The following is a 25,009-nucleotide window of genomic DNA, read 5'->3' on the forward strand; positions in this document are numbered from 1 at the left end:
ACAGATATATTGCTACAACTCCCGTCTGTCATAGACTTCTGTTAGAGCTTCAATGATACCTAATGGGAATGACACAGCAGTTTTTCCAGACAAAAACAAGTCTTCAGACATAACAACAGAGCAAAACCAGAAAGTCACAAGGTCAGGCTGTCTGGATTTGGTGGTAAACAAATCTGGATTTTCCCCTCCAAAACATGGTCTACTTTAAACCTTACGGTAGTTGTGGAGAATTACCAGCTTCTCATTCAAAGTCTGAAAGGTCTCTCAGTGTTCTTTAACCCTTTCCACAGAGCCTTGCAAATACAGTGCAAATGAACAGGATATATATCACAAAATACATATAATAAAATGTAGTTAAACAGTGCAAGCTAACCCTTTCAAGAGAAATAAAGTAGTTGAATATTAAAGTTGATGTCTTTGCGTAGGGGGAACAGGGCAAATGTCCACAAATGTCCAGACTTTAAAGTACCCCTGCTCCAGGGCACTAGACATCTTCCCCCATCCCCCGATCACATCAAACCCATAGAGACGACAATTTAACCCCTTACATGCCTTATGGCCAGACTCTTCACCCAGCACCTGCCATCCTGGGCATTATAGTAACTTTTACAAAGCCTTTCCCTGGTGAATACAACAAACGGGTATTAACCCCTTTATTACTGTACAAGCCCATCAGACGTCAAACGTCATGATAATCTCTATATCTGTGATCGGTCTCCACAATCTGAAGGGAGCACTAGCCACCCCACCTCTTACCTAGAGGGCATTTGGCCACCTGTACATACAGACTTCTGGAAAGTCTGCACAGGACAGAGCACCCCATGTACAGAACTTCTAGACTTGCAGGTGTCTCCCATCAAACCCAAAAAGAAGGGTTCCCCCTTATAAAGAGGGGCAAATACATCGTATATCACTGCACACAAAAAGTCTTACCTTGTGATATAAGAGCCTGGTGCTCCTCCATTACATGTCACTGCACACACGTGTACACACTGCACATGACGGGTCTTACCTTGTGATATAAGAGGCTGGTGCTCCTCCATTACATGTCACTGCACACACGTGTATACACTGCACATGACAGCTCTTACCTTGTGATATAAGAGGCTGGTGCTCCTCCATTACATGTCACTGCACACACGTGTATACACTGCACATGACGGCTCTTACCTTGTGATATAAGAGGCTGGTGCTCCTCCATTACATGTCACTGCACACACGTGTATACACTGCACATGACAGCTCTTACCTTGTGATATAAGAGGCTGGTGCTCCTCCATTACATGTCACTGCACACACGTGTATACACTGCACATGGCGGCTCTTACCTTGTGATATAAGAGGCTGGTGCTCCTCCATTACATGTCACTGCACACACGTGTATACACTGCACATGACGGCTCCTACCCTGTGATATAAGAGGCTGGTGCTCCTCCATTACATGTCACTGCACACACATGTATACACTGCACATGACGGGTCTTACCTTGTGATATAAGAGGCTGGTGCTCCTCCATTACATGTCACTGCACACACGTGTATACACTGCACATGACGGATCTTACCTTGTGATATAAGAGGCTGGTGCTCCTCCATCATGGCCTCCTTGTACAGGTCCTTGTGTCCTTCTATATACTCCCACTCCTCCATGGAGAAATACACAGTGACATCCTGACACCTTATAGGAACCTGACAACACAATGACACCGTCATCACCCAGACCCCTCCAGTGCTGTTACTGGAGAATTTCCCAGCATTCCCAGCAGTGTCACCTCTCCAGTCAGCAGCTCCATCATCTTGTGGGTGAGTTCTAGGATCTTCTGCTCATGTATCAGGGGGTGAGGGTGAGGCTCTGTGATGGGGGGAGGGGCCCTGCTCCTCCCTCCTGACTCCTGGAGATGGATGATGGGAGTCACAAAGTCCCCAGAGATCTTCTTCACTATTGTGTACTCCTGTGGATGGAGAGAGACACTTAGGGAATAAACCCTTCAGGGGCCATGTGCTCTCCTCTGGCGCTTTCCTGCTGAGTACCACGTGCCTACTTACCTTCTCATGGCTCCTACAACATGACCATTGGTCACTGTTCACATGATACATCACTTACCATATTGGGGGCTGATCTTCAGGTTCTTCATCACTTGGAAGGTCTGGAGGCCGTTCTCCAGGACCCTGGACTCTTCCTATCACTTCCTATAATGGATTCTCCTTCCCAATGTCTGACTTGTTACAGAATGCAATAAAGAGGAGGAAAATCTAGAAAAGTTTACCTCTCCGCTCAGCAGGGAGATGATCTCCAAGGTGAGGTCTAATATTCTTCTGCTGATCTCATTCCTGTCCATCCTTGGTGGCTCATTCAGGAGAAGGGTTGTATTGCTGGTTTTCTTCATCCCCCTTCAAAGGAATAAAAGGATAAAAGGTTAAATCAGCAAGTCCAATGTCCTCTATAATGAGGCTGAGAAAAAGTACAACTCCTACCGCAACTCAGACCCTCATAAAGCTGAACTGATGGGAAAAACTCTGAGCTCCATGTGTATCTAAGCTCCTGGTAGTACAGTGTGTTTAAGCTCTGTGAATATGTAAGCTCCTGGCAGCACAGTGAGCATCTAAGCTCCTGGCCGGGCAGTGTGTGGGGGCAGAAAGCTCTGTATGTATCTAAGCTCCTGGCTGCTGGACATGAAGTTGTACAAATATCACTGGTTTCTTTCGCTTGACAGCGAGTTGCTGAACTCCCACATAAGATGGAGATGCACACAGTCTTAGGGCTCATGCACACGACCTTATGCCCTCTGAGACATACGGTCCATGAGCGGGCCATATGTCCTGGAGTGGCATACATCGTGCGCACGGGAGCGCACAGCATCATAGGTTACTTTGATACTGTGCGCATCGGGGCGCCTGTGGGACTACTGTCCTGCACTGATATGATCATATGAGTGCAGGACAATAGTCCTGCGGGCGGCCCGATGTGCACAGTATCATAGTAACTTATGATGCTGTGCGCACGATGTATGCCGCTCTGGGACATATGGTCCGCTCACGGACCGTATGTCTCGGAGGGCATACTGTCGTGTGCATGAGCCCTTACAAGGCATGTTCTGCCAGCAAGGTTTCTCAAATCCCAATGTCCTCTAGATGCAGCAATCTATGTCTCCTGATACAACTCCTCTAAAAGCAATCCCCTGCTATGCAGTTCCCAGCTGAGGGCCCAACAAATATCTCCTATTATCTGCAGTTCTAGCGGTGAGGTGCAGAACTCCAAACCACAGGCAGCAATGCCAGCTGCAGAAGATGCTGAGCCTTAGGCATAATCCATGCTAGGAGGCCATAATCTGGATGTCCTCTCCTTACAGGTCATCTCCACTGCACTCTACTCTCAGCTGAACACACTGGAAGCAATGGCTGGGCTCAGGCTCCATCATCTCCACCTCCATCCAGAAGCAGAGGTTCAATAGAAACCAGCTCCAGCCACAGCCATCCACATCTAGACATGAAGACAATCTCCAGCTTCTTTCAACAAGTAAACTCAGACCATGGAGCAGCAGACTGCTGGGAATGTGGAAAGATGACACATCAACCAGCACAAATCATTAACCCTTTATCCTAGTGGAGACTACAGACGTCCCGTACATCTTCTACCATTCTCCAACCAGATCCAACCCAAAGAGGTGACAATTTAACCCCTTACAAGTTTTATAGCCGGGCTCTACACCCAGCACCTGCCGTGATTCACACGAGGAGCAAAAATCTCAAATAAAGACCCATGTGGTTAAAGAGTGTCAGGCCTCACCCAGTGTTCTACTGTGGAAATAATAATGCGCTGCATGAGGAAACCTGGCCATGTGGGCATGCCCTCAAGTAGCATGTCTCCATTCATTTCAGCTGGGGATGTAATCTGTAAGGAAATCCACAGCAAAAAACACACACCAGTGTATTTTCTGGTGGATTATTCCCTATGCGTGAAGGCGTCCTTACAAAGTCTGTTCCTGGTGCGTACATGAAATTAATATTAACCCCATGTGGTGGATTAGGTGCATTGCAGGCTTCAGACCCCAACTTGAGCCCTCTTCATGCATTCTGCCGCATAGTTATATCTTTGTGCCAAATATTAAATTAAACTTTACCACATACAACTTGAGGACAAAATAACCCCCCCCCCTCCCCGCATGACAAATTCATTGTTTTAAATGTATTTCCCAAGTGCTGTTAAATAGAGCAAAGAACCTTTACCAAACATCCCAGTTTTATTTTGAATAATTACATACTTTGCCCAAAGAAATTAAACTATTTCACAAAAAAACTAAAACTAAGGGCTCATGTGTGTGCCCCGTAACTTGTGGCCCACAATGCATGTATATAGTCCATGTGCACGCCGTTTGCGGATGAGGACCCATTCATACGGTAAATGTGTCCACAATCCGCAAGAGCCCTCAGGCCTAGTCCATGCTAGGAGGCCATAACCTGGATGTCCTCTCCTTACAGGTCATCTCCACTGCACTCTCCTCTCAGCTGAACACACTGGAAGCAATGGCTGAGCTTAGGCTCCTTTATCTCCATATCCATCCAGAAGCCTCTTAGGAGAGGGTCAATAGAAACCATATCCAGCTGGACTGGGAAAAAAAATTAATTTTTTTTCCTGTGCTCAGGCACACATCGAAATCCCACATTAGTGCTTCACAGTGCTTCCGATCTGTGAATCTGTTTCCTCGACGCACCCAATCTTGCAGACTCATTCAAGTCAGTGCACACAGAGGGTGCCCTGCTCCACACCACGGGCACACATGTTCGTGTGCATGAGTCCTTAGCACCGGAGAGGCTAATAATTATGACCGTGGTAGCTTTTCTTTTTTTTTTTATAATTTCATTTCTGTGGGCAAAGTAAACTGATGTTTGCGGGCTGCAGTATGGGCATTGGGGACACACGGTCATGTGCATGAGGCCTAACAGTCGTCAGCCATTCTTCTTTGGAAAATCTCTCAAACTCCTCCAGATTTGATGGCCTTCTGGCATGAACCTTCTTCTTCAGTTCACTCCACAGATTTTCAATAGCATTCAAGTCAGGGCTTTGTGCTGGCTAGTCAACAACGTTCACTTTGGTCTTCTGGAGGAAGTTCTTTACTGGCAACGATGTATGTTTTGGGTCATTGTCATATTGGAATAGAAAGCGATGACCCAGACCAAGTTTTGCTGCTGACTGCTTAAGGTTTTCTTTCAAAATTTTCACAAATCCTTCTTTCTTTACGATTTCTTCCACCTTGACAAAATTCCCATGTCCAGACGCACTAATCCCACCACCACGCTTCACTGTGGAGATGGTGTTCTTTGGGTTATAAGCCTCTCCCTTTTTCCTTCAAACATAAGCAATGTTTTTTTCTGGCCAAAGAGCTGAAGTTGTTTATCATCTGACTAAAGGACATGCTTCCAGTACGCATGATTTTTCTCCAGGTTGTCCTCAACATACTGGAGTCTGGCTTATAGGTGTTGTGATGATGGTGGTGTATTAATATAGTAAACAATAGCACAGCACCATGATGTTTCACACACACACACACACACACACACACACACACAGCCATCTAAATTCAGCTGCATTTCAGGGACAGGGATGTACACTTGCCCCTTGGGAGTTTTAATCTGTTTCTAATCTGCAAATTTTCTGTTAGAAATAACTGAAATGGCACCAGACTGGCAGCCATTTCAGTAAGAGGTTGGTTACCTAGGCAACCTGTCAGAGTCTGTGTGAGTTGGATGCAGGAAGCCATTTTGGTGTTCAGTTGAGAGCAGCAGCAGAGGAGAGAGCTGTGTGGTAACCGCTCTGACAGGACACCAAATGTGTGCAGGACTCTAGACATAACCTAAGGGCCGAGATAATACTCATTTATGAAAGGTATTTTTTCAATGTTAAACCCCTTTTGTTTACATTTCATGCCCTATGTTTTGTCTACCATTTTTTCTGTAAATCTTTGAAAACGCATCTTGTTATGATCGACTTTGTTCCATTAAAAAGAACCATTTCTTTTTAATTGTCTGTTTCCTTTCGCTCTGAAATATTAACACCTTGAGAATCCAACTTCCTTCAGGAGAGAATTGGTTTATTCCAGTGTTATGGTTAAGATTTAATTGTATGACGATTGTAAATGTATGGGGACTGTCCAATCAGATGTGGGTCATCTGAGAGAAGATTATTGTGTCCAGGAAAGTGACAAATAGGCCTTTTGGTATAGCACCCAAGTGGTACAGGGCAATAGGTCATAGGCGATCGATAAGATATCGATCGGCAGGGAGCAAGTTGATGCCTAATTGACGGTAGATTGGCAATTGAAGTATCAAAATCCCTGATCCTCAGGTTTAGTGCGGGTCTCTTTACAAACCTGGTGGCAGCAAATATAGGGTGTGGGGAGTTAATGCTTTGATTGCATGTATTGTCACGGCCGTGTTACATGGACAGGTTCATTCCGACAGGCGCCTGTGTTACCAGTAGGAGGTGGTTGCACCGGGCTTAGCTTGGCTGTGGGCAAGGTTCGTGACAGGTGTCTTTTCTGCAGAAGTGGAGTTTTTCATGGTCTGCAACCACACAATTCATTCCTGTGCAGGGCTCTAGTGATTGTCTATTTTGAGACAATTCCTGACTTGGCCAAGTCCTTCACTAATGTCCTGGCAGTTGTTACAGGTTCTTTACGAGTTGTGCTGCCTGGTTTTAAGATTCGTCACAGGGTCTCAAAACTGCAGCAGAAGGCTTCAGTTTTGTCCCCATTCATTGTCAACGGGGACAAAACTGAACAAACCAGATTGGAGTTCACCAGAATGCATTCCGTTCCGGTTAGTTGCGTTCCCAAGCCGGACACAAAATTGCTGCAAGTAGCATTTTTGTGTCTGGCATGAAAAACTGAACATGATGGATCTGGTACCAAAAACCATGGAAGGCAATGTTTTTTTCATTTTTATTTTTGGACACTGCGCCCATTGACTTACAATGGTTTTAGTGCTTCATTTTTGATAGACTACAACCGGATCTGTTCTGAACGAATGCAGCCGATTATATTATTCGAACTGAAGCGTTTTGCTGTGGTTTTGAGATTCCCTGCCAGATCTTAAAACCGTACAGCAACAACGCTTATGTGAAAACAGCCTAATGTAGCATTAGTAGATTTTCTAGAGCGAGTATGGCACTATTGTATTTACTTTGTTATTTGTGGTGCATTGTGATTGTTTTTGTGCTTTCAGCCATGGCTACGTGCCCCTGCGGACTGGGATGTGCTGTTTTGTTTAATAAGTCAATATGATTTATATGGTCTTATGATCCATATTTGAAGTGGGATCTCGCCCAGATATACAGGAAGTCCTGCAGACTTCAAAACTTATGATTTGGCACCGACTTCTGTATTTGTGGTCTCTTGAATAAAAACGAAGCGGTGTGTAGACACCAACTGTCTCATTAACCAGTTGCGTTTTTTCCTTTTATATATACTTTAGAATAAAGACGAGAGTATGCTTTGAATCTCTGTGTCTCTTTCTAACATATACTTTGAACCGGTTCAGAACCAATTTGGACCAGCAGAACACTGGGATAGGGAGATTTCCCTAACAATAGCCGCTCCAACATACAGTCCCCTGTAAATAACATCACCCCTCCAGTCACCTTCTCCAGCATACAGCCCCATGTAAACAACATTGCTCCCCTTAATAAGCCCCTGGGAAAGTGAACGCATATCAGCCTATTCTAGCCAAGTGATAACGTACAGTCCATTATAGTGGATCTTCCCTGTACTTCACTCCAGACCCCCTCAGGGGCTGAGAAGCTCCAGGCCGCCCCCCGCATTAAAGGGAACCTGTCACGGGGATTTTGTGTATAGAGCTGAGGACATGGGTTGCTAGATGGCCGCTAGCACATCCGCAATACCCAGTCCCCATAGCTCTGTGTGCTTTTATTGTGTAAAAAAAAACGATTTGCTACATATGCAAATTAACCTGAGATGAGTCCTGTCCGTGAGATGAGTCAGGGACAGGACTCATCTCAGGGTAATTTGCATATGTATCAAATCTTTTTTTTGCACAATAAAAGCACACAGAGCTATGAGGACTGGGTATTGCGGATGTGCTAGCGGCCATCCAGCAACCCATGTCCTCAGCTCTATACACAAACTCCCCATGACAGGTTCCCTTTAAAGGGAATGTGTTGTCAGAAAATGACCTGTTTAAACCACTTTTTTTTTTACATATTTTTATATCGTTTTATATCGATTATGTTATTTTTAATTTTCCATGTCACTCGTTATATTTAAACTAAAAATCTACAGTTTTCGCACTGGACACTATGTCTAATAATTGGCGCCACTTCTTGGTTTGTACAGATCACTTTACCTGCCAGTTAAAACCAGATAGCAGCGTATCCCCTTTTTAAAAATCTGTTTTTATTTTCTGATTGTAGATTTTTATTTTATTTTCTGAACATGATTATGGGGGCGGCCATCTTGCCTGAGATGTTCTTAACAGCATTTAAACAAAGTATTTAAAAAAGTTGCTTTACAGCAGCCACATGGTCCGTAGACACATTGGTCAGGAGGGGACCTCAGTGCCTTCTATAGGAGAGTTTTGTAGACACGCCCTGTGCAGAGGTCAGTGTACAAGGAAGGAATAGGTAAGGTCTGACAATCACCCACTGTGAATGGTGGTTCCTGTCTTATCTGCCACTGTAAGCCTGCCAAAAATAATATCACCTGTGTACAGATAAGACAGGATTCACCATTCCCAATAGGCGATTGTCAAAGCTGCACAGGTCACAGAGCCTAGAAAACTCTCCCATAGAAGTCAGTGAGGTCCCCTCCTGATCACGGTGTCTATGGCCCATGGGGCTGCCATAAAGTAATTTTCTTAATGCTTTCTAAATTCTGTTAAGGACAGCTCAGGCAAGATGGCCGCCCCCATAATAAGATTCAGAAAATAGAAAAAAATATATATCTGCAATCAGAAAATAAAAACAGATTAGAAGAAAAGGATATGTGCTGCCATCTGGTTTTACTGGCAGATAAAAGTATTGGTGACACATTTCCTTTAAAAAGAGTGACCACACAGAGAACCAACACTTTTTTTAAAACCTTTGCCATGTCATAGGGACATCAAAAGTGTTGATCGGCGGGGGTCCCAGTGCTGAGCCCCCAATTGATCTCTAGAACAAGAAGTCAGTAGCACTCAGCCATGCACTGCTTCTCCTCACTGCTGAGCGCAATACTGAAGAAGGTCTCAAATTGAAAGTGTATGGAACCACCTTCAGTAACGCGCTCAGCGATGGGACCCTTGATGATCAACACTTTTGATATGTCCCTATGACATAGCAAAAGTTTTAAAAGCTAAAGCCCTCTGCCCACCAGGAGTCCTCTTCCTGAATCTTTTTCAACACCCTGGGTATTAGCGTGAAAGGAGGAAACGCATATGCCACAGGAAAATCCCATTTCTGAGATAGCTCATCCACCCCCACTTTGCCGTTGTTGGGATTTAGGAAAAAGACTCTTGGGAGTTTTGTATTTCTTGCAGAAGCGAGAGATCTATCGGAGGGACACCCCATTTCTATGATACCTGTACAAAAAACAATTCTATTATCCTGACTGTAGTTAAACCCTGCTAAAAAAATCTATTCACATTTAGATGACCCTTCAAATGAATTGCTGAGAGTCCTCAAATGAGCCTCTTCCCAAAAAAGATTTATTCAGCCACTTTGTTTCAAGCTACAATTCTTGGGTCTCCCTACCGGTTAAGGTATGCCACTACAGTCATGTTGTCCGATCTTAACTGGACGTCTTTTCCCTCTATCTGCAGAGACAGCACTTTGAATGCTTCTCAAACTGCCAGAGGTTCTCTCAGGTTTGAGGAGAACATGGCCTCTACTGTTGACCACTGTCTTTGGAAAGAGGGGTCAGCGCAATGCACCCCTCAGCCCCAATGACTGCATCTGCAGTGACTTTTAATTCCTTTAAGCTGCGGGGAAAACCACTTTAAAGGTGATTTGTTTTCTGCCACCATCCTAGGCGCTGATTTACTGTTTGGGTTATGCTGATTTTGTCCTCTACATGTTTTGATCTCTGTTCCAGTTTTCTAGCAATCACTGTTGAGTGACCAAAAATTAAACTGGGCCCACTTGAATGCTGGGACACAAGCCATCACGGTATCAAACAGCTTCTCGGACAGAACAGAAGGGATGGGCAAGAAAATTTTACACTTGGGTCAGCACTTTGGATAACTGTGGATGGATAACTGGCTTAAGTCTTGGATGGATAACTGGCTTAAGTCTTCCCTGTCACATTCGGGATCTTGACATAATGGCCACTTAATATGGTGGATCTGGTGATCTCTAATGGGGACACCCCTTTGCTTGGTTTTTCTTCCTTTGAGGGATATCTGGCTTTCACTGTGTTGAAGACCCATAACTGGGGCTCCACAGTTATTTAGCATATTACTAATTCATGGGAAGGCAAGGGGTTGGATTTCTTCTAGTTTATCATCCACCCTAATAAAGAAAATGGCAAGTTTGAAACATACTGCTCTCCAGGGATGGAGCTGAACCTCCCACTACTAACAGGTCATCTAGGTAAAGGATCACGATTATGTTGCCTTTCTCCTGCCCAAACAACATTCCGCCATGTAAGGGTAGACCACATCATTTCATCTTGGAACCGACATCCCCCGTTCAAGATTTCAACCACAGTGCCCTCCATAAGGGATATTCTCTTCTAAGAGAGGTGGTGGGTGAATTTTATTTAAACTGTGCAGCTGCTGCTTACCAAGATATTTTAAGGCATGTCTCTACCTCTTTGTCCATTTGATCCTTTAGAGAACCCACTTCTTCAAAAGGAATTGCATTGGAGTTTTAAACCAACTTGGCCAAAGAAAAATCTACCTTAGGGCATTCAGTTAACATGACTTATCCTCCTCATTAAAGGGCTTCTGTCACTCCGCTAACAAAATCATATTCTGAGCGGACACCGAACGGACCCCATTATAGTCTATGGGGTCTTTAGGCTCAGTTACGCTCAGTTATCTGCAGAATCCGTCCTTTCCATTCTCCTGCTCCTCAACGGAGCCGGAGAATGGAAAGGAGAAATGGTGATGTGAAAGGAGCATCAACAAATACTAACCTTGAGATAAGATGCTGCAGAAGTTATTTTATTTTAACCATTAAAAACTGTTAGTATAGTGCGGAAGTATTGCCTTATATGAATAGCTAATCAAATCTCTAGTTTCGATTTCCACTACCTTGGTGGTGTGCCAGATTTGTATATGATTCTCTGCAGTGTTATAAAGATGTATATGTGTGTGTAATAAAGGAGAGAGAATATGATTCAGCGCGCCAAATAAGCACCGCCTACACCACGCATCACTTGTGTAGCACCATGCCGGAAGCAGTCCTGCAAGCAATGAATAGCCAGCTACCTGAGGCCCCTTCCAACGTCAGATAGCGGAGGGGGCACACATGACCGGAAGGACCCCTTAAGTGTCCAGTCTCCACATGGATTCCCCAGCTCGGCGCACACAGAGCAGAGAAAAAAAGCAGGCAGTTGTTCAACGCATGAAGCGATGGGTTGCATCTGCTAACCACAGGTACCATACTAGGGGCTGGGCTGCTGCCTGTGTCCTTCATGTGAATTTAGTCATCTACAGTAAAACTATCTCCCCTGCTTGCCTCCACAGGAGCGGCCCCACAACACTACTGTGAGAACGACCTCTCCCCACCTGAAAGGGACAGGAAGACACCGAGGAGGAGGTTCTAATTTATTCTTCCTGTCCTGACCTGGTTGGAGGAGTCATCTCTCATGGTGATGCAGTCGTGGAGGATTCAAGGGAAAATAACCAATAACAAAGCTCTGTACAGCAAGGAGCTTTCTGATTGGTCGGTTAGGACAGGCTGCCAGAACGATATCATGTCCTCCTGGCTGGAGTCTAGCTGGCCAGCTAAGACCTGTCCTAGGTTGCTAATATAGCTTATATGTGTATATAGCCAGACCTGCCAATAACCTAAATACAGTTCCTATGTTTATGTGTTAAAGACAAAAGCAGGAGTTATTTATGACATCATGTTTTGGATGTCATATAACTGTTATATTTTGTGTTCACAGAAGCAGAAAAGATAATATGTATAACTAGGGTAAAGGACGGCTCACCTTCTGGCTCAAGATGGCAAGGTGCACCACACTGATGTCGTACCCTGATCACCAAGAGAAACAATTGTAATGTGGAAAGGGTGGGCACTCTTATAACTGGACCACAAAGTTGGCAAAACGACACTGATTTATTGATGGTGGTATATAAATATAAGTATAAGCAATAGTCACCATATAAATATATAATATATCCTAAACAGATTTTGATCCTAAAATGATATGTTCTATATAAAAATAGAGTGTTAAAACAGTATATACTAGATAATGGCATTCACTGGTCTAACTAGTAAAAGACTGTGGAGGCTAGATAATAGTATCAAAGGCTGCCCAGGTTGCATACAGACTAGCAGACTGGCTGTACTCAGTTACAGCAGTGGCCAGTGCCAAGTAGATCTCCGCAAATAGAGTACAATTGCATAAATAAATACATATAGTGCAACAGTGTATACGTATATGTGACAAGTAATATTAAAACAGTGAACCAATATTCACAATAAATTAATGACAAAAGGTGAAATAGATTAAGTACATATCAAAAATAGCGGTGCTCGAAGCGTGATAGTATTAAGAACCGTGTAAGATCATACGGTGTCTCCGGAGACTTGGCAATGGTAGGGAACAGTCTTTCTCCCTCAATATTCTGCTTCTAGGACTTAGTCTTTCTATAACATTAAAAGAATGACTCCTTGAGATTGCCTTGATATTTCAGTATTAAATCCAGAGAGTAAAAAGTTAAAAGTTACAGTCCAGCAGATATCTGGTTAAGTAAACTTTAAAATTCAGCGGCAGCAGTGCGATAATTATGTAGCGATAGCATACGCATGTAATGATGTTTATAATTACTCACGTAGAGTCCTGTGGTTCATACCGTGGCGACCCACGTGGTGTGAATTCAGGGTAAACTTTATCTTTGGGCAGCAAGTTGAAATGCAAGTCCTGTACAAGTAGGTCTTGTGGTTTTGCAGATCCGGCTTTGAATGAGAGCGCTTAATCCATCGCGCTGCAGGTCTCCATGATTAGGGTGGGTGTTCCGCCTATCTTGTGGAAGAACAAATGATTCGGTCTCACCCGCAGGCGGCTGCTATATCCAAAAGGGGCCGCAATTCGTTATTCTCAGAAAGCGCTTTCTTAGTCCAATATCAATAAAAGTTTAGCCGGTTTTTAGTCAGGTCCAAGTTCCTCTACGCCAGACGCGTTTCGAAGGTTGTCCACCTTCTTCCTCAGTGGCTCAGTTGGATCTGACTAGTTTGTCGGCTATTTATTCATTTTGGCTACTCAGGAGACTCTCTAGTAAACCCGAAATGGATCTAGAAGACCTGGATTTCATAATGTGATTTTCCATATGTTGCAGTATTCTTGCGGTTCATCTGCAGTTATTTTATGCATACATGCGTTTTTTTATAGTATGGAATCTTGAGTTAGCCAGCAACAATAGTCATATCTCATTTTGGAATCAAATGACATAGTGTCTTATTCAAAAGCATATTTCTGTGTTTGTACTAGACTGTATGTATTTTATGGCACTCTATAAAATAGGTTTACTAAAGTCTGAAGCATGAAAAATAGAAGTAAAAATAGAAATAAAGGTAAAAAAGACCCATAGCATCTTTGAACATTCAATATACACTTCAAATGGGTAGTATTGTATATAAAATGTTTACAATATATTTATTGATATATTAAAACAGTAATTTAAATTATATTAAATCTAGAACTGGCATCTGTATTAGGTGTAAAAATATACATATATAAAATATATAAGTAAATGGACATTACAGGGTATATGCCTATATCTGTATATATAGAATAGATTAGAGAATGGCACAGAGACAATTCCGTATAGGATTCAGATACCAATGGGGGTCATCACTTCGGATGGTTCGGGTAGGTGGAAGGTGTGGGTTGATAGATGGAAAAGGGTGGAGACCTGCAGGCCAGGAGGGGTCATAGTGCTGATATCCAGCCCGACTAGTACCCCTCGTGGGCCGAAGGCGTCCAACCCCTTTATAAGAACCCAAATATTTCCAATTCGGCATTTAGCCCTGCTGGAGCCAAACTGCCGAATTCAAAAATCCTCCTAGACTCCCCTCCAATGGCGCTCTATCTGCTCGAATGCCGCAAAGGTTAAAGTCTTCGGATCTTGATTATGTATCAATTTAAAATGCTTGGATAGTACATGTTTTTCGTAGCCTTTTTTGATATTGTTGATATGTTCCGCTATCCTTATTTTTAGAGGTGTTTTGGTCCTGCCAATATACTGTTTCGCACATGAGCATTCAATAATATAAATAACATTTGAGCTATTACATGTCTGGAGATTTTTTTATCTCAACTGAAAAGGTATTTTGTGTTGAGCTTACCCGTGTAGTCTTTTTTGCAAAAGACGTATTCCTACAGTTAATGCAGCACCCACATCTGTAGAACCCACTCCTTTTTAACCATTTATTGATTAACCAGATATCTGCTGGACTGTAACTTAACTTTTTACTCTCTGGATTTAATACTGAAATATCAAGGCAATCTCAAGGAGTCATTCTTTAATGTTATAGAAAGACTAAGTCCTAGAAGCAGAATATTGAGGGAGAAAGACTGTTCCCTACCATTGCCAAGTCTCCGGAGACACCGTATGATCTTACACGGTTCTTAATACTATCACGCTTCGAGCACCGCTATTTTTGATATGTACTTAATCTATTTCACCTTTTGTCATTAATTTATTGTGAATATTGGTTCACTGTTTTAATATTACTTGTCACATATACGTATACACTGTTGCACTATATGTATTTATTTATGCAATTGTACTCTATTTGCGGAGATCTACTTGGCACTGGCTACTGCTGTAACTAATTGAGTACAGCCAGTCTGCTAGTCTGTATGCAACCTGGGCAGCCTTTGATACTATTATCTAGCCTCCACAGTCTTTTACTAGTTAGACCAGTGAATGCCATTATCTAGTATATACTGTTTTAACACTCTATTTTTATATATAACATATAATTTTAGGATCAAAATCTGTTTAGGATATATTATATATTTATATGGTGACTATTGCTTATACTTATATTTATATACCACCATCAATAAATCAGTGTCGTTTTGCCAACTTTGTGGTCCAGTTATAAGAGTGCCCACCCTTTCCACATTAGAAAAGATAATATGCCTTTAAGATTCATTTATAGTGTAACGTAAGCTCAGAGAAACAACAAAGCATAGTGTTAATCTGTTGTTGCTGGGCAGAAGTCTAGACCAAATCACAGCCAGGTCATCACACAGCAAGCGTTTTCACCAATCACAGCCAGCCTCACACACAGTCTGTCTAGGAATGCCCCTAGCAGGAGCTGCTAGAATCATTATTCACCAGAGACAGGATCTGAACAGACATTCACTCCACTGAGAGCTGTGTTTAAAACTGTGTTATATAATGTTCCTGTTGTTAGTATTGTGATTGGAACTGTATATTGAACCAGTTATGTGTGTGTTTACTTACAGTTCCACCAATTGCAAAGTACAAATACAAATTCCAAGCTACAGTTGCAAACTATGAACTACTACAAATATCATACAAACAAATTGCAATCTAAATTGCATACAACCATACCAGATTATACTCAACCAATCTGAAAATAGTTACTGCTAACTGCATACCGCCATTTTGCGATATCTTTTCAACACGTGTTTTGTACATGGACTTTCTACTGCCGAGGCGGCAGTGTTACATATGAAGAAAAGTTGAAGTTAATAAAGAAGTTATTTTCAAGCAATTAATGTGCTCTTTAACTCCTTAAGCACACAGCCATATTTCACCTTAAGGACCAGGTCATTTTTTGAAAATCTAACCAGTGTCACTTTCTGTGGCGATAACGTTAAAACGCTTTGACTTATCCAGGCCATTCTGAGATAGTTTTTTCGTCACATATTGTACTTCATGACACTGGTAAAATGGAGTCAAAACAATTCCTTTTTATTTATAAAAAATACCAAATTTGCCAAAAATTTGGAAAAATCTGCAAATTTCCAAGTTTAAATTTCTCTACTTCTATAACACATAGTAATACCTACAAAAATAGTTATTACCTTACATTCCCCATCTGTCTACTTCATGTTTGGATCATTTGGGAATGACATTTTATTTTTTGGGGATGTTAATAGGCTTAGAAGCAAATCTTGAAATTTTTCAGAAATTTTCAAAAACCCACTTTTCAAGGACCCGTTCAGATTTGAAGTCACTTTGTGAGGCTTACTAGAAACATAATAGATCATAATATATAAGGCATAATAGAAACCACCAAAAAAATTACTCCATTCTAGAAACTACACCCCTCAAGGTATTCAAAACTGATTTTTACAAACTTTGTTTACCATTTAGGTGTTCCACAAGAATTAATGGAAAATAGAGATACAAATTCAACATTTCACTTTTCAATTTTAATAATTTTTTTCCAGTTACATAGCAAGGGTTAACAGCCAAACAAAACTCAATATTTATGGCTCTGGCAGGGCGCAGAAGGAAAGGAATGCCTTACGTTTTTTGGAAGTCAGATTTTGCTGGACTGTTTTTTTGACACCATGACCCATTTGAAGCCCCCCTGATGCACCCCTAGAGTAGAAACTCCAAAAAAGTTACCCCATTTTAGAAACTACAGGATAGGGTGGCAGTTTTGTTGGTACTATTTTAGGGTACATATGATTTTTGGTTGCTCTATATTACACTTTTTGTGAGGCAAGGTAACAAGAAATAGCGGTTTTGGAACAGTTTTTATTTTTTGTTATTTACAACATTCATCTGACAGGTTAGATCATGTGGTATTTTTGTAGACCAGGTTGTCACGGACGCGGCGATACATAAATAAATAAAAAAAAATACATTTTGGGTAAGTTTTACACAATAATATTTTTTAAACAAAAAAATAATAATCATGTTTTAGTGTCTCCATAGTCTGAGAGCCATAGTTTTTTCAGCTTTTGGGCGATTATCTTGGGTAGGGTATGATTTTTGCGGGATGAGATGATGGTTTGATTGACACTATTTTGGGGTGCATGTGACTTTTTGATAGCTTGCTATTACACTTTTGTGATGTAAGGTGACAAAAAATGGCTTTTTTTACACCATTTTTATTTTTATTTTTTTACGGTGTTCACCTGAGGGGCTAGGTCATGTGATATTTGTATAGAGCAGGTTATTACGGACGCGGCAATACCCAATATACCTTTTATTTATTTATTTATGTAAGTTTTGCACAAAAATATTTTTTAAACAAAAAAATTATAATCATGTTTTTGTGTCTCCATATTCTGAGAGCCATAGTTTTTTCAGTTTTTGGGCGATTATCTTAGGTAGGGTCTAATTTTTTGCGGGATGAGAAGACTGTTTGATTGGCACTATTTTGGGGTTCATTTGACTTTTTGATCGCTTGCTATTACACTTTTTGTGATGAAAGGTAACCAAAAAATGATTTAGCACAGTTTTTTTTTTTTTTTTTTTTACAGCGTTCACCTGAGGAGTTAGGTCATGTGATATTTTTATAGAGCCGATCGATACCCAATATGTATACTTTTTTTATTTATGTAAGTTTTACTCAATAACAGCTTTTTTAAAACAAAAAAAATGATGTTTTAGTGTCTCCATATTCTGAGCTATAGTTTTTTTATTTTTTGGGCGATTGTCTCAGGTAGGAGCTCATTTTTTGCGGGATGAGGTGACGGTTATATTCATACTATTTTGGTGGGCATACGCCTTTTTGATCGCTTTTTGTGATGTAAGGTGACAAAAAATTGTTTATTTAGCACAGTTTTTATTTTAAATTTTTTACAGTGTTCATCTGAGGGTTCAGGTCATGTAATATGTTTATAGAGCCGGTCGATACAAACGCGGCGATACCTAATATGTTAATATTTTTTCCCCTATTTTTTACTTTTTTGGGGGAAAATTACGTTTTTGTTTATTTTTACTTGAAACTAAATTTTTTGGGGGGAGGGGGAACTTTATTTTTTCACTTTATTTTTTGTCCCACTTTGGGACGTCAACTTTTGGGGGTCTAATCCTTTACAATGCATTCCAATACTTCTGTATTGGAATGCATTGGCTGTATGAGTAATACAGCGAGTATTACTCATACAGCTTCCGGCCTATGAGATCCAGGGGGCTGGATCTCACAGGCTCATCACAGGAAGGCAGCGCCGGTGCCTCAGGAAGGCATTGCACTGCCTTCCATGCCATCGGGTCCCCCCTACAGCCGCATGGGGACCCGATGGCACTGCCGCACCCGGTAAAAGCCGCAAACCGCAGGTCTGAATTGACCTGCGGTTTGCGGCGATCGCCGACACGGGGGGGGTCACAGGACCCCCCTGCACATTTACCCAAGGTGCCTGCTCCTTAAGTATCGGGACATCAGGGTGTACTGGTACGCCCTGTGTCCGGAAGAGGTTAAACCTACTATTTACATAGAACTGCGCCAGAGTAATAGACAGTCTGGTTAGACTAAAAGTCAGAGATATCAAAATTCTTCTAATGCCACAGGGCAAAAGGCACTTCATAGACATCTCAGCGGAGCTACCATAAAGGCCATAGAACGTGTGCATTATTCAAACCGCAGCCGACTCTTAAAGTGGCAGAACGGCAAAGGCAAGTTAGTCAGAGAAAGAGCGCCAACCCTCCTGCGATCCCTAGAGAGAGAAAGAAACAGGCATGGTGGGAGGCTAAAGACCAGAGCTAGAGTGCCTGCGTCGCTATCCACGGAGAGACCACGTACTGCAGCCAGCTAGTTTCCCACGCCTAGGCCCAAAGCCTGCAGTGTATCCAAGCCAGCGCATTGCAAGTCAGCATAAAGCATCGCAAGTCTGCACAGAGCATAGCGTCATATCAAGAAAAAGACACGTCCCCCTTAAGATTGACATTTGTTCCTGCTCTTCAGAATAAGGTCAGAGCTTTCTTTTTATTATTTATAATTGCATATAGGCTTTGGCATAAAGAGAGATTTTCGTGTTCAGGAATAAAAGACAAAAGGACAGTTTGTAATACACGTACTCTATTGCATTTAAAGTGAAAGTCATTTATTGCCTGCATTTATCGCTGTTACATTAAAGGTGAAAGTCATTTGTTTCTGCATTTGTCAATATTGCATTTAAAGTGAAAGGAATATTACTATGCGTATTGATTGTAATAGCATTAAAAGTAAGATGTCTGAGCCTAGTATTACCATGCCACTGTTAGAGGATACAAAGATAGATAAAGTAGAGGGGGAAGAGCAAGGGAACCTGTCTGAGGTAGAAAAGTCTGATGCAGCATTAGTCTTGCCCTTAAAAAAATATAGCCCAAACAGATGAACTAAGCCAGAAAACCGACCTCAGAGATGCTGGAAAATTTGGAGCAAGAAGCAGCATTAAAGGAGAAAAAGTTTGCCCGGATGTATGATAGGTGGAAATCATACATTAAAGACATTCTTAGAAAGCTAAAGCAAGAAAAGTATAAAAAGGAACTTGAGTGATATGGTAGAGACGGTAGAAGAATCTGAATTGGAGCTTATGGCAGCATATGTCAACCTACGGTCGTTTATGACAACTTCCCAGGGCATTTCAAGGAATATGGACACATGTACTGCGGTCACTAAAGATTTGGTAAAGCTTATGAGAGAACTATCATCTGCGGAAAACTATGATGAAGTTAAAGCAAGAAGAAGTCTGAATGAGCTTTTTATGAGAGACTATGCTAGGTCCTTAGGTGGAACCACAATCTCAAGTGTGACTTCCTTCGCTAGCAGAAGTGCCACCCATATATCAGAATCATCAACTACTTCAGCCAAAAGAAAGTAATTATCTGAACAACTTGCTGTCAAGAGAGCAGAAATTGAGATAGAAGCTGCTATCGAGGCGCAGCGCAAACTGATAGCTGAAAAGGATGCACAACGCTATCAAATGGATGCACAACGCCATCAGATGGAAGCACAGTGCCAACAGATGAAAAGTCTGGAAAAGCATTAAGAATTTAAAATCATAGAAGCCAGACTCAGAGTACACAAGGAGGATATGAGTCAGAGTAGTCATAGGATCAAATCTGTACTAAGTGAAGAAAAAGACTCCTATTTTCCTTTGTCCACTCAAGAGAATGAAAGGAATTCTCCAGCACTTAGTGAAGAAATAAGTTATTATCCTTCCATCCCTGTTCAGAAAAACAATGAGAGGCCTAGTCCAGTTTGTGAATATACCCTCTACCTCTACCAGAAAAAAAAAATGAAGAAAAGGACTCATCTAAATCAGAAGCAAGTGAGAAAATAGAACCGGATAATTATATTCCTAGATGCCACGGCAATGCTCAGGAGAATGTTACAACCATTGTCCCAGCAAGACCACAGAGAACAATCCTAGCTAGACTTCCTGTTCCGGAACCCACTGTATTTTCAGGAGACATACTGAAGTTCATAGAGTGGAAGGCAAGTTTTGAAATGATCATTGAGCATCATTGCTTCAGTCCAGTTGACAAGGTATTCTACCATCAGAGATATGTTGGTGGAGAAGCCAAGGAAGTTCTTGAAGGTAACTTCTATAGAAAAGACGAAGAAGCCTACAAACAAGCTTGGGAAAAATTGAATACAAGATACGGTCATCCTTTCTTAGTACAAAGAGCCTTTAGAGAAAAACTGAATAACTGGCCTAAAATAGGTCCTAAAGAACACTTCAGACTCCAAAAGTATGGTGACTTCCTGCAAGCATGCAGCAATGTCATCCCACATGTTCAAAGACTGGAAGTACTGAACGACTATCTAGAAAACCACAGGATGTTAAGCTACCTAAAGAAGTGGCTTCTAGATGGAATCGCTATGTGACTAAACAGTTAGATCTAGGTAAGAACTTCCCAAGTTTCAAAGAGTTCTCAGAGTTTGTCAATGAGGAAGCACGGATAGCATGTAATCCAGTAACATCATCTTATGTCTTAAAATCCTTAGAAGAAAAGCCTGCAAGAGAGATAAGACGTGCAAGAGCAACTAGATTTGCAACCAACACAGCAGCTAAAGGTCCAGATACCTACGAGAGCAAGTTCAAAGTCACTACTGGGATTAGTAGAGACAAATCTTTAGACTACCTTCAAGTGTATGTTCTGTGGAGAGAACCACTCCATACATAAGTGCCAACAATTGAAGGCGAAGTCCCCAGAAAAAAAAGAAAAAATTTGTGCTGGGTAACCAACTGTGTTTCGGATGCCTAAGAAAAGGTCATGTTACTAAGGAGTGTAAGAAAAAGGCCACATGCAGCGTTTGCAAAGGACGCCATCCTACACCACTACATCAAGAATGTCCAAAAAAAGATAAATCCTCAATACCTAAGGATACTGAGGAAGGAAAGAAAGTATCGGTATTCTCTTGCAGAGTGAGGGAAGGAGAAAGCAATGGCACATCAATGGTTGCACCAGTGTGCATATTAAATCCTAAAAGGAGGAACAAGAAGGTATACGCCTATGCGCTACTGGATGCCCAGAGTGATGTCACCTTCATTGATCAAGAAATCTGCAAGAAATTACAAGTGGCTACAGAACCAGTGATGCTCAAACTCACTACAATGACACATTAGTGAACAGTCAAAGGGTCAAAAGGACTGAGAGTTAGAGGACTTCATTCAAACTGCACATTAGATCTACCTCCAGCTTATACAAAAGACAATATACCTCTAGATCAAGATCCCATACCTACCTGTGAATGCGTTACCCCATTTTATGATGGAGTACTCGCGTTGTTATTACTGCTCCTCTGCTTTCTTTTCACGTAGTTAGATGGCACAGTCCTGGCAGAGTACAGGGATCACCACTGGATGTTCTATCCTGCAAGAGTACGCAGCGTTGGGAGCACCAGCCACTACTGCAGTTTTGGGTCATCGCTGGATGTCCTCCACCATACAGAATCCTTCTGGGTGGTCAATCAAAAGCATCTTCGCTGGACGTCCTCTCAGATATGGCTGTGACAGGACTAGTGAGTGCCACACACCTGCCGGTGGGTGGACTTTTCTGCGGCTTGCTCTGGTAACGGACATGGTCACGTACCTCTTCCATGGTCCGGGTGTTCTTGGTACTCCCTTATGTTTTCTGATTAGTTGTGCTACGTGACAGAAGGGCTGTTCCCTTGGGCCTGGCCATTGTTTGCCCCTCCTTCCCCCTTCCCTGGGGGTTTCATTGTGCTCTGCTGGTAGCTGGATTCTACATGTCAGTGTAGTCTCTCCCGGCTTCCCTTGCTGACTTCTGCATCCTTTCTGACATATGGATGTTTGGTGATTCTTTTACCAAATCCAGGCTGCTGTACTAGCCCCTTCTGGGACACTGTTATACAGTTGGCAGGTCACTACACTTGGGATGGTTGGTCACCCATGGCTGATGTTGTTTCCTTGGTTTTCTGGCTATTGTCCTTAGGTGGTCCGGTTCTTTGGACCCTTCTTGAGCCCCTGTCTGGCTAATCCTGCTTGGAGTCCCTGACCCCAATCTTTCTTAGACCATCTAGCTGGCCGCTCCCTTCTGAGGAAGCTACCCATAGCATTTTGACCGCACAGGCTTTGTATGACAGTTGCTTCTTTGGGCCCGGTTTGGTCCTTTTTCCCTCCTAGGTTGTTGCCTTCTTGAGTTTCTAACCTCTCTTCCCATCCCCCTAGGTCAAGTACCTGGTACCTAGTTGTTTAGTGATATGGTTTGCAGTTTACATCGTATTGGTCACTTTTGGGACGGAGCTTTCCCTCATTTGGAGAACTGTTCCTTCTTAGGCTGTTTTGAGTCCTCTCCTACTCCAATACCTCTCAGACCAGTGGGTCTCTACTTGTATTACCAGGGCCTGCGACTGGTTCCCCGTTTTCCCTGTGACTTTATGTAGCCAGAGATATCTCTGGTCTTACATTTCACAGCGATATTATGTCTTTCAGAGGCTTGTTCCTAAGCCTCCTCTGTATGGTAAGCAGGTCTTTACGTTCCCTTCTCCTGACCATTACCTAAGACCCCCCTCCTCCGGGGGTTGGCTGTTTTTTCTGGCAGGAAGAGGTTTCCACCTTTTGATAGGGTGTTTCTCCTTCCCCCCTTCTTTGCGGTGAAAGGAGGCTCGCTCCCTTCACTTATGAGTCTTTGTTATGATTTCTTTAAGTGTTTAGCCTCCAGTGCTTTTTTGTTTCCTCTCTACCTTGGCCTTTACATGTGGTTGGCCACAGACAGGCCTTGTTTTGGTCTGAGACAACTTTAGGACTGCTTCTGTCCTTTTTCCAGGCATTTTATCTCCTGCCAGGCACCCTCATAGTCTATTTTGTTTTGTTGGGTCTGTCCTCTTGGGGCTTCTACTCCTGGAGTTTCCTTATATATGCAGAGTGCCATGTTGTTACCAACAGACGTTGCTGTGCTACTCTGTTTCCTCAGGGGGAGCCCTGGTTCTTCTAGATCCTTCCTCGGGCTCTAGTGCACTCTTGGCCAACTCTTGATTCTCGTGCAGGACATCTGGTCCTGTCCCTTATCCTCCAGCGCTTTATTTTTTTTCCCCACCTTGGGTGGAGCTGGGTGTTTCCCTTTGTTCCTTCTTGCAGGCCTTGTTTCCCAGGCACCTGACGGACTCCCATTTTTTTCTTTGGAACCATTTCATGCTAGGATCTCTCCTGGCCCTTTTTTTTTGCATGAGATTTCAATCCCACCCTCGAGGACTGCTTTAGGACGCCCCATGGTACTGTGTCCCCCAATGCCATTAACGAGAAAATTGGATTTTTGTACTTACCATAAAATCCATTTCTCGTTCAATGCATTGGGGGACACAGATCCCACCCTCTGTTTTTACTTACTCTCCCTGTCACTGGGCTGCTGTTCTCTTTTTATTTTCCCAGTCCAGGACATGTTGGCTCTTTGCTTTTGTTTCTCTCCCCTACTGCTATTGGTACAAACTGAATAGCCTAGTGCTGTGGAGAGGGTATAGCCCACCTGGGCGGAGGCGGCCTCTTTTTTTATATCTAGTGCCTCCTAGTGGTATCTGGGCATATACCCATGATACTAAGTCCCCAATACATTGAACGAGAAACAGATTTTACGGGTAAGTAAAAAAAATCCAATTATTTTGTGCTCACAGAAGCAGAAAAGATAATATGCATTTAAGATTCATTTATAGTGTAAGGTAAGCTCAGTGGTCTCAGTGGTGGTCTCAGTTTAGGCAAGTCCTACACTAAACCTACCTATGCTGTTATGTATTTATGTTCAGATGCGCAGACCCCGCACATCTAGTGTGTTGCTCCTAGTTACCTCTGTGTGCATCAGCAGCCAATGATTGCATCAGCAACCAATGAGTGCATCAGCAGCCAATGAGAGGAGGAGCACACACCCCTATATGTACCACCTTAATCAAGGTCGCTACTTAGATAGGTGGGGCAAAAGCAGGGCTGTGGAGCCGGTAGATAAATGCTCTGACTCAGACTCTGACTCCTCAGTTTTTGGTACTTCCGACTCCGACTCCTCTGTATTTAATATGCAAATGTATTTTTTACATTCCTTGAAGGAAAGAAAGGCAACATACATGTCATTACCACAGAACTACTGGCTAGGAAGCCGCTGCCTTCTCCTTTGTGCGCTGATCTTCTGCTGAAGATAGGGCAGTGGGAGGATCCAGGAAGGGGCATTTATTGTAAAACATGATTTCCCTAGTAGAATCCCATAGTCATGTTTAAAGTTTAAGCTAACAATCTGAGTTTACAAGTTTTTATAGCCTTAGCTGAATGACAGAAGTTTTTCAAATGGTTTACAGCTTCAGTCTTGAACTATTGACTATCCATTCCCTTCACTTATACAAGTGCCTAGTCCTGCAAAAAACATATTTACTTAATCAGTTATCAATGAGAGGCTAGGTTAACCATGAGCATTGCGTTCC

The 25,009-nt window shown here is 42.4% G+C and overlaps 1 long non-coding RNA gene across 1 annotated transcript in view; it reads right to left on the reverse strand.

Moving 5' to 3' along the window:
- Positions 1-1,902: 1,902 nt before the first annotated feature.
- LOC122937841 overlaps positions 1,903-25,009 on the reverse strand; it is a 30,916-nt gene continuing 7,809 nt past the window's right edge. The window contains exons 2-3 of the long non-coding RNA XR_006389931.1: positions 2,268-2,391; positions 1,903-1,952 (exon numbers count right to left, since the gene is read on the reverse strand). This is a non-coding gene — a long non-coding RNA (uncharacterized LOC122937841). The remainder of the gene's footprint in view (positions 1,953-2,267; positions 2,392-25,009) is intronic.

Source organism: Bufo gargarizans, chromosome 1, assembly GCF_014858855.1.
Source record: "Bufo gargarizans isolate SCDJY-AF-19 chromosome 1, ASM1485885v1, whole genome shotgun sequence".
Lineage (NCBI taxonomy): Eukaryota > Metazoa > Chordata > Amphibia > Anura > Bufonidae > Bufo > Bufo gargarizans.